The following is a 10000-nucleotide window of genomic DNA, read 5'->3' on the forward strand; positions in this document are numbered from 1 at the left end:
TATATACTATATATAATTATATATATATATAATATAATATAATATTTGTAATATATATATATATATAGATATATATATATATATATATATTGTTATATATATATCCTTACATATTAATATCTATCTCTAACTATATCTATCTCTATCTATCAATATATTATAATATAATCTCTGTGAGTGTGTGGGTGTGTGTCTCTCTCTCGTCTCGATCGCTCTATATCTCTCTCTCTCTATCTATATCTCTCTATCTCATATCTATATCTATCTATTGTGCGTGCTGTGTGTGGTGTTGTGTCTCTATATCTATAGATATATATTCTATATTCTATATTCTATATCTCTCAACTATTCTATCATCCTTAATCTATATCTCTATCTATATCACCTCTCTCTCTTATAATTATTAATATATCTATGTCTATCTATTATATATATATAGATTATCTATATCTATCTAAGTCTCTCTAACTATATATCTCTCCTAATATATCTATACTCTGATATCATCCTCTCTCTATATATATTTATATAATATATCTAGTTAGATATATCTCTCATATATATGATATTATATACATATGTATATATCGATCCATATGCATCTCTCTATCTCTATTCTCATCATCTCTCTCATTCTCATCTCTACGTATCCTAACTATTCTAATATACTATAATATATACATATATATCACTCTATATCTATAATCCTATATCTACTCCTCTATCTCTCTCTCTACCTACTATACTCTACTCTATACGATATCTATATCTATATATGCTACTAGATTATTATGTCTACTATCTATATTAGATATATATATTATAGATCTCTCTTGTTCCTCTATCTCTAGCTCTATATCTATATATGTTAGAAACTGGATGATGGCGAATTGAATATCTTCAACAATACAAGTAGATGTGTGTGGTGTGTGTGTGTGGGTGTGTATGTGTGTTTTGGGTGTGTGTGTGTTGTGTGTGTGTGTGTGTGTGTGTGGGTGTGTGTGTGTGGTGTGTGTGTGTGTGTGTGTATGTGTGTTGTGTGTGTGTGTAGTTTGTGGTGTGTGTGTGTGTGTTATATCTATCTCTCTATCTCTCTCTACATATATATCTCTATATCCATATACATTATATTCTATATAGATCTATATCTAGCTCTCTTATCCTATCTATCTCTCTTCTCTCCTCTCTTCTCTGTTTCTCTCTCCTCTCCTCATCATCTCATATCTGTATATAGCGATTCTTCTCTCGTCTCTCTCTCTCTCGCTCTTCTCGATTCTCTATCTCTCTTCTCTCTGCTCTGTTATCTACTCTGTTCTCTCTCTTCTCTCTCTATCTATCTTCTATCTCATATCTCTATACTATCTATATATATGTCTATATGGGTCTCTCTATATATCTGCTGCTATCTCTCTCTACTCTCTCTACGCTCTCTCCTCTATCTCTCCATCTATCTCTCTCTCGCTCGTTCCTAATCCTCTATATCCCATATCCTATCTCTTCTCTCTCTCTCTCTCTCTCTCTCTCTCATCTCCGCTCATCTCCCCCTCTCTTCATTCTCTCTCTTCTCTCTCTCTCTTTCTATCTCTCTCTTCTCTCTTCTCTTCTTATCTCTCATCTATGTCTATCTATCTCTCTCTCTTCTCTCTCTCTCTCTATCTACTCGCTTCCCTCTCGCTCCCTCGCTCTATCTCTGCCCCTCTATCTGTGTCTCTCATCTCTATCTCTTCTCTCTCTCGCTTCTCCTCCTCTTATCTCTCTCTATCTCTCTCTCTATCTCACTCCCCTCTCTCTATCTACTCTCGTCTATCTCTCTCTCTCTCTCTCTCCTCTCTCTCTAGCGAGCGCGCGCGCAGCGCGCACCGGCGCGCACGCGCGCGCGCGGCGCGCGCGCCGCGCGCGGCGCGTGAGAGCGAGAGAACGAGAGTGAGAGTGCGAGATGAAAGAGAGTGAATATATCTATTATCTATCTCCTCTCTCTCTCTCTCTCTCCTCTCTATTATATAGTAGTATCATATATATATGATATCTATATATATTTCTTACTATCATAGCGTCTCTATATCTATGTAATATATATATATCTATATATAAGTAATCTATCGATATATATCTCTTATATATATCTTATATACCTCTATATACGTTTGTGTGTGTGTGTGGTGTGGTGTGTGTGTGAGGATGTGTGTGTGTGTGTGTGTGGTGTGTGGTTTATGTATATTATAACACCTACACACACACACACACACACACACCACACACACACACCACATATATAATATATATACTATATATCTAATTTATAATATATCACTACTCTCTATCTATATCGAGTATATATATATAATAAATTGTAATATAATCTATATATATATATATTATCTATATATACTACTTATTTGATCTCTCTCGCTCCATATATATATCGATTCGCTAATCTTCTTGATATATATCTATATCTACTCTCTATAATATCTCTCTCTCTCTTATCTATCTCTCTCTCTTTCAATAACTGTTGTCTCCTCTCTCTCTCTCTCCTCTCTCTCTCACTATCTCTCTCCTTCTCTATCTCCTCGCTCTCTCTCATACTCTCATCTCTGTTGCGTGTGTGTGTTGTGTAGTGTGTGTGTGTCTCTCTCATCTCTCGTCTTCTCTCTCTCCTCCTCGTCTCTCTTTTATACTCTCTATCTATCTCTCTCTCTCGCTCTATCTCTCTATCCACTTCTCTCTCTCTCTCAATCTTCTCTCCTCTCTCTATCTCTCTCTACTTCTCTCTACTCTCTCTCTCTCTCATCCTATCTCTCTCTCTCTCTCTCTCTCTCTCTCTACTCTCTCTCTCTCTCTCTCTTCTAGTCCTCTATGCTATATCCTATCTCCCTCTCTATCTATTCTCATCTCTCTCTCTCTCTCATATCTCATCTCTCTCTCTCTCTCTCTCTCCTCTCTCTTACTCTCTTACTCTCTCGCTTCTCGTGTTTCCTCGCTCTTCTTCTGCTCTCTCTCTATCTCCTTATATCTCTCTTCTCTTCTCTGCCTCTCTCCTCGCTTTCTCTCTATCTTCTGCCTCTCTCGACTTCGTCTATCTCTCGCTCTCTATCGATCTCGTCTTCTCTCTCTCTCTCTCTATCTACTATTACCTATACTATCCTCTCTATCTATATCTCTCTATATCTCTCTATCTCTTCTCCATATCTCATCTCTCATCTCGTCTCTCTCTCTTCTCTCTATCTCTCTCGATCTATATATCTCTTTAATCATCTTTCATCATGTCTATCTAGACCCATATCTTCTCTGTACTATCTATTCTATATATCTATCATATATCTCTATATCTATATCTACTCTATATCTATCTACCTTATATTATGTAGATATCTATATCTATATTATATCTCTATATATATCTATATCTATCTCTATCTTAACTCGCTCTCCCTCTCGCTCTCTATCTCTCTCTCTCTCTTCTCACTCTCTCTATCTACTCTTTCTATCTAGTTCCCTCTATCTCTCTTATCTTCTCCTATCTTCTCTAGCTCTCTCTCCATCTATCTATCGATTACTCTCTCTACTCTCTCTCTCTCGCTCTCTCTCTCCTCTCTCATCTCTCTCTCTCTCCTACTCTCTCTTCTCTCTCTCTCTCTCTCTCTCCTCTCTCGCTCTCTCCTCTCTCTCTCTCCTGTGTGTCTATCCCCACCCCCCCCCCCCCCCCACACCCCCCCCCCCGCCCCCCCCCCCCACCCCCCTCCCCCCCCCCCCCCCCACCCCCCTCTCTTGTCTTTGTCCTGTCTCTCTCTCCCTCTCTCTCTCTCTCTCTCTCTCTCTCTCTCCATCCTCTTCTTCTCTCTTCTCTCTGTCCTCTCTCTCGCTCTCTATCGCTCTCTCTCGTTCTCTCATCTCTTCTTCTCTCTCTCTCTATACATCACCTCTCCCCGCTCTTGTTGTGTGTTTTCTCTCTGTGTGTGTCTGCGTGGTCTCTGTCTACCCTCCCCTTCTCTCTTCTTTTCCCGGTCGGTTTCCTTCCCTGAGCCGCCCTGGTCCCGCCGCTCCTTTCTTTTGTCGTTTTTCTGTTGTGGCGGTCTCTTGGCTTTCGTCCGTGGTCCGGGTCCCCGTTCCTTTCCCCGGCGGCGTGCCGGTGTTTCCCTTTTTCGGTCGTCCTTTTCCCTCTACTTTTTCATCGGGCTTGGGCCGCCCCGTGACTTTTGGGCTGGTTTGGCCACCCGTGGCCTAGGTCGGCCATCGCGGTGCCGTTCTATGCCCCCGGGCCCCCCGCGCCGGCGGTAGACTCGAACCCTCGAACCTCAAGATTGCCGTCGCGGCAGTCTTGAGTCCGACTCTCCCACCATCGGCCACCGCGGCCTTGACAATCTTTGGGCTTCATGATTTTTCTTGGCAATTAGAGCGGTGGTTTGCCATTGCCTTCCGCCCGGTGTTTTTTTTTTTTTTTTTTTTTTTTTTTTTTTTTTTGTTTTTTTTTTTTTTATTTTTTTTTTATCAAAGTCCCCTCTCTACCCGGCACTGACTTGGGCTGGCTTGGCACCCAAGGCTAGGCAGGCAATCCGAGGTGAAGTTCCTTGCCCAGGGAACCAACGCGCGTTGCCGGTGCCTCGTAACCCTCGACACTCAGATTTTACCGTCGTGACAGTCCTTGAGGTCCGACGCTCCTAACCATTCGCCACCGTGTCCCCCAATACACTTATATATACATATGAATATATTTATCCTATATATATATATATCTAATATATATATCTATATATATAGATATATATATCTTCTTTTCTTTTTAACGGTAGTTTCTGTCTGAGCGCCGTGGTCACAGCATATACTTACTTGTAGTTTCCATGTTGTGATGCTCTTTGGAGGGAGTACGTGGTAGGTCCCAGTTCCTTGTCACAACGGAGAGTGCCAGGTGGTACCTTTTTAGGTAATATTCTCTCTATTTTATCCGGCTTGGGACCGCAGCACTTGCCTTGGGCTGGCTTTGGCCACCCATTGGCTAGGTAGGCAAATAAGGTTAATTTCTTTGCGCCAAAGGGAACAACGTGGGGTCGTGACTTGAATCGTCGAATTCAGTTGCCGTCGTCACAGTCTTGAGTCCCGCCGCTCTAAAACCATTCCGGCCACTCGCAGCCCTTGAGAAGATCATGGGCTTCATTGATTTTTTCTTAGCATTTAGAGGCGGTGGTTTGCCATTGCCTTTCCGCCCGGTTTTTATCGAGTACACCATCTCTATTTAACCCGCACTGACTTGGAGGCTGGTCTTGGCCACCATGGCTATATGCATCGAGGTGAGTTCCTTGCCCAAGGGAAAAAGCGCGTCGGCCGGTGACTCGACCCGTCGGAACGCTCTACCATTCGACAACCGCGGCCCATAAATATATATTATATATATATATATATATATAGATATATATATATATATATTATATATATATGGTATATATATGTTATATAGTAATTTGTTTGTATATATATATATATACTAATATATACAGATATATATATCTATATATATAATATAAATTTGTCCTGTATATCTATAATAAGCTAATTTATATATATATGGGGACGCGGTGGCCGAATGGTTTAAGCGTCGGACTCAGACTGTCACGACGGTAATCTGAGCTGAGGTTCGAGTCCACCGGCCGCCGTTGTTTCCCTTGGGCAAGGAACTTCACCTCGATTTGGCTGCCTACACTGGGTGGCCAAGCCAGCCCAAGTCAGTGCCAGGTAAATAGAGATGGTGACTCTAAAAAAAAAAAAAAAAAAAAAAAAAAAGAAAGAAAAAAGAAAGAAAAAAAAAAAAACACCGGGCAGAAAGCAATGGCAAAACCACCCAGGCTCTAAATTGCCCTAAGGTAAAATCATGGAAGCCCATGATCGGCCAAAGGCGCGTCGGACTCAGACTGCTGTTCGAGGGTTCGAGTCACCGTCCGGCGCGTTGTTCCCTTGGGGCAGGAACTTCACCATCGATTGCCTACCTAGCCCACTGGGTGGCCAAGCCCAGCCGAAGTCAGTTGGCTAGTCCAAGCCGGTAAACATAGATAGAATGATTACCCTAAAAAAAAAAAAAAAAAAAAAAAAAGAAAAACAAAAAAAAAAAAAAAAAAAAAAAGTAACACCAGCACTCCTTCCGTGGAGAAGGAACTGGGGACCCTACCAGGTACTCACTCCAAGAGAATTAACACATGAAAACTACAAATTAATTATCGATGCTGTGACCAGGGCGGCTCAGACATGAAACCTACTGTGTAAAAGAAGATAATATATATTATTATATTATATATATAGATTGTATATATATATAATAGATATAGTATATACATATATAATTATATATTATTATACATTAACATAATATATACAAAAAGTAATTTTATACATATATATGGGGGCCGCGGTGGCCGATGGTTAGGGCGTCCGGACTCATGACCTGTCACGACGGCAATCTGAGTTCGAGGGTTAGAGTCCTGGCGGCGCGTTGTCTCCTTGGGCAGAACTTCACCTCGATTGCCTGCCTACCACTGGGTGGCCCAAGCCGAGATCATCGTGCCGGGTAAAATGGGATGGGACTCGATAAAAACACCGGGCGGAAGGACATGGCAAACACCGCTCTAAATTGCTAAGAAAAAATCATGGAAAGCCCATGATTGTCAAGTGCCGCAGGTGGGCCGAATCCCCCCCCAAAATTTTCCCTCCCGGTTTGGGGAAAGGAACGGGGGACCCTCCACTACTCACTCAAGAGCATTAAACATAAAAACTACAATTAAGTATCTGCGTGACCACGGCGGCTCAGACATGAACTACCTTAAAAAGAAGAAATTATATAATATATTATTAATATATATATATTAAAAATTTATAATTTTTATATATATTTTTTCATATGAACCCCACAAACACACACACACAAACCCCACACACACCACAAACACCAAAAACACCACACACACCACACACAATATTATAATTATAAATATAATATATATTAATATATATAATAATATAATAATTTTTTGTGTGTGACGTGGAAATATGTCTTTTTTATATTTTTAATAATATATATTATATAATATATATATTATTTTAATATACTACTCCCTTTTATATGCATTTTATATAGTATAAATGTATGATTATATAATATAATATATATATATTATATAATTTTTAATATATTAAATATTATATATTATATAATAATATTACATTATATTTATTTAATATATTATTTTATAATATAGTATATATGGGAAAAAATTTATATGTATAATGTATTATATATATATATATTTATATTTTAAATATTTTATGCTTTTAAATTAAGTAGATATGTACATCCTTTTAAAATATAAAAAAGCATGCAGGGACACACAATGAGACACACAAACACACACACACACACACAAACAAAAATAGCACGCACACACCGCACATACAATTATAATATATAATATTTATAAATAAAATTATATATATATATTTTAAATATATTAAATTTTATTGAGTAGGTTTTTTTTTTCCAAAAAAAAAAAAAAAAAAAAAAAAAAAATTTTTCTAAGCTTTTTTAAAAGTTTCTAAGAATCTTTTTACTTGTAGCAATAAATGTCTGGGTAAAACAAAGTAAAAATTAAAAAAAAATTTTATTTTACACAGCATATATGGAAAAGTATATATGTTAGGTAATAAAAGCACGCATGGGGACCCCAAAACCGCAGGGTTTATGGAGTGCCGAGTTTTTGGGGCACGCCCTAGGCGGTTTTGTGGCCCCCCACCCCCCGCCCCTCCAGGGGCCCCCCTAAGGTTTTTTTCATCTGGGGCAGACTAAGGGAGGAGGAGTGCCCCGGGGTTTCCCCTGGAGTCTCTGCCGTTTACGAAATCAAAAACCCGCGGACCCAGTTGCTCTGGGAGATCTTCAAGCGCGTAACACTTGGAGCAGCTTAGGAGTCCTTTGGGCTTACGCCCAAGGCAAGGCAGAATTCCATCTCCTAGAGACATTATAGGCCACTGAAGCATGTTGAAAGGCTCGGCTGAATGGGAATCAGGTCTTGCGTCATTCCATGTGCGTAGGGCTCGGACACTGCTGAGAGGGGACAAGGAACAGTTCATCAGGAATCTTGCTGAGGAGGTCAAAGGCCATTTTTTGGGTAAATGACCTTCGCCCTGCCTACCAAGCCCTGAGAAACTGAACTCTAAGCCCTCCTCACAGATGACTGCAGTCCGATCAGCGGATGGACGGATCATCTCAGAGCATGTTGGGGTTCGTGAACGTTGGGTGAGTATTTTGAACAGTTATACCAGGTAGACCTTCCAACAGTTAGCTTGGATGCAAGCAATGTCTCAGTCCCTGTGCCAGACCCCCATCAGCGAGGAACCTCCTACCCGAACAGAGGTTAGGATGGCGATTCCAAGCTGAAGAGTGGGAAAGCTGCAGGCATATGTGATACCCCTCCCTGAACTGCTAAAGGCTGGGGGGTGAACCTTGGTTCGGGGCCTGCATACAGTCCTGACTGCCATCTGGCAGTTTTTGGGTACCATTTCCCCTGCCCTACTGAGGGGCGTGGTCATCCCTCTCGGGAAAGGGGGAAAAGGGATCTTTGGGGCTGTAGCAACTCCCGTGGCATTACATGCTCAGCATACCAGGCAAGGTTCTCTCTCACATTCTTCTGAAACAGATCCGCAACTACCTGCTGAGGCATCAGAGACCGGAGCAGTCTGGATTTACTCCTGGCAAGTCCACAATGCCCAAATATACTAGCACTTCGAGAAATTGTGGAACTCCGTCGTGAGTTCGGTCGTGGATTGCTTGCAACCACATCGACCTCAAGAAGGCTTTTGACTTGGTGCTTTGAGAATCGCTATGGGGAAAACCTGAGGCTCAGGGGAATTCCGAAAGTGCTGTAAAGTGTGGTGGGGGTATGTCAAACTTCTTCCCTGTTAATTCAGGGGTGAGGGAAGGCTGCGACTTGCACCAACACTTTTCAACACTTGGGATGGACTGGATAATGGGCCAGAGCTACTAACCAAAGTCAGTGTAGAGCAACACTAGGCAATATTAAGGTCTAGACCTTGACTTTGCCGACGATGTTGCCATCCCATCTGAGTCCCTGGGGTCACTTGTGGCGGCTCTGATGCATTTAGCAATGGGCCTAGAGGTCTCCCGGAAACCCAAAACCAAGATTCAGGACTTTGGGGCCTGTTAGGGGAACCCGTTCATCGATCCATGCTTGCGGCGAGGACGTTGAAGTTACAGAAAGTTTTACATACTTGGTAGTGTAGTCCATATCTCTGGGTTGTCAGACCAGGAAGTCAGTAGACGGATTGGTCTGGCAACAGGAGCCAGGAACTCGATCAACAAGAGCGTTTGGAGATGTCGGTACCTATGCAGAAGGACCAAGCTGCATGTCTTCAGGCCTTGATACTGCCAGTTTGCTCTATGGAAGCGAAACCTGGACGCTATCCAGTGTCTGGGGGTCTGTCTTGATGCCTTTTGTAACAAGCCCCTTCGCCGGATCATGGGGTTACAGTTGGCAGGACCACGTGTCCAACCCGGCAGTTACACCATGAGACTGGCATGGGACCTGTTACTTGCATAATCTGTGATCGCTAACTCAGGCTATATGGCCACCTAGCTCATCCCCGGTGGACGCCCCTGCCCACCAGGAGTCTCACTGCGAGACAACCCTGGGTGGAGGAGACCTGGGGGATGACCTAGGAGATCATGGCTTGGGCAGCTCGACGAGAACTGTCGCGAGGAATTAGAGATGGGCGTGTCCTGCCTAGAGACTCCCCTCGAGGGATCCTCGTGGCTGGAAGCGATAGGTGGTTGCGGCCATGCGCCCCCGTCGGCGTTAGCCCCTTGATGATGATGATGAAGGTAATAAAAAATGTACGATAACAGATAGAAGTAAAAAATAACGTAATATCCTTTAATAAATCCACACTTTCCAACTTCAAGGTTCCAGAGTTTCTCCCTAGAAGATGTCTTGAATATTCTATTTAA

This window comes from Penaeus monodon, chromosome 11 (assembly GCF_015228065.2).
Source record: "Penaeus monodon isolate SGIC_2016 chromosome 11, NSTDA_Pmon_1, whole genome shotgun sequence".
NCBI classification, from domain to species: Eukaryota; Metazoa; Arthropoda; class Malacostraca; order Decapoda; family Penaeidae; genus Penaeus; species Penaeus monodon.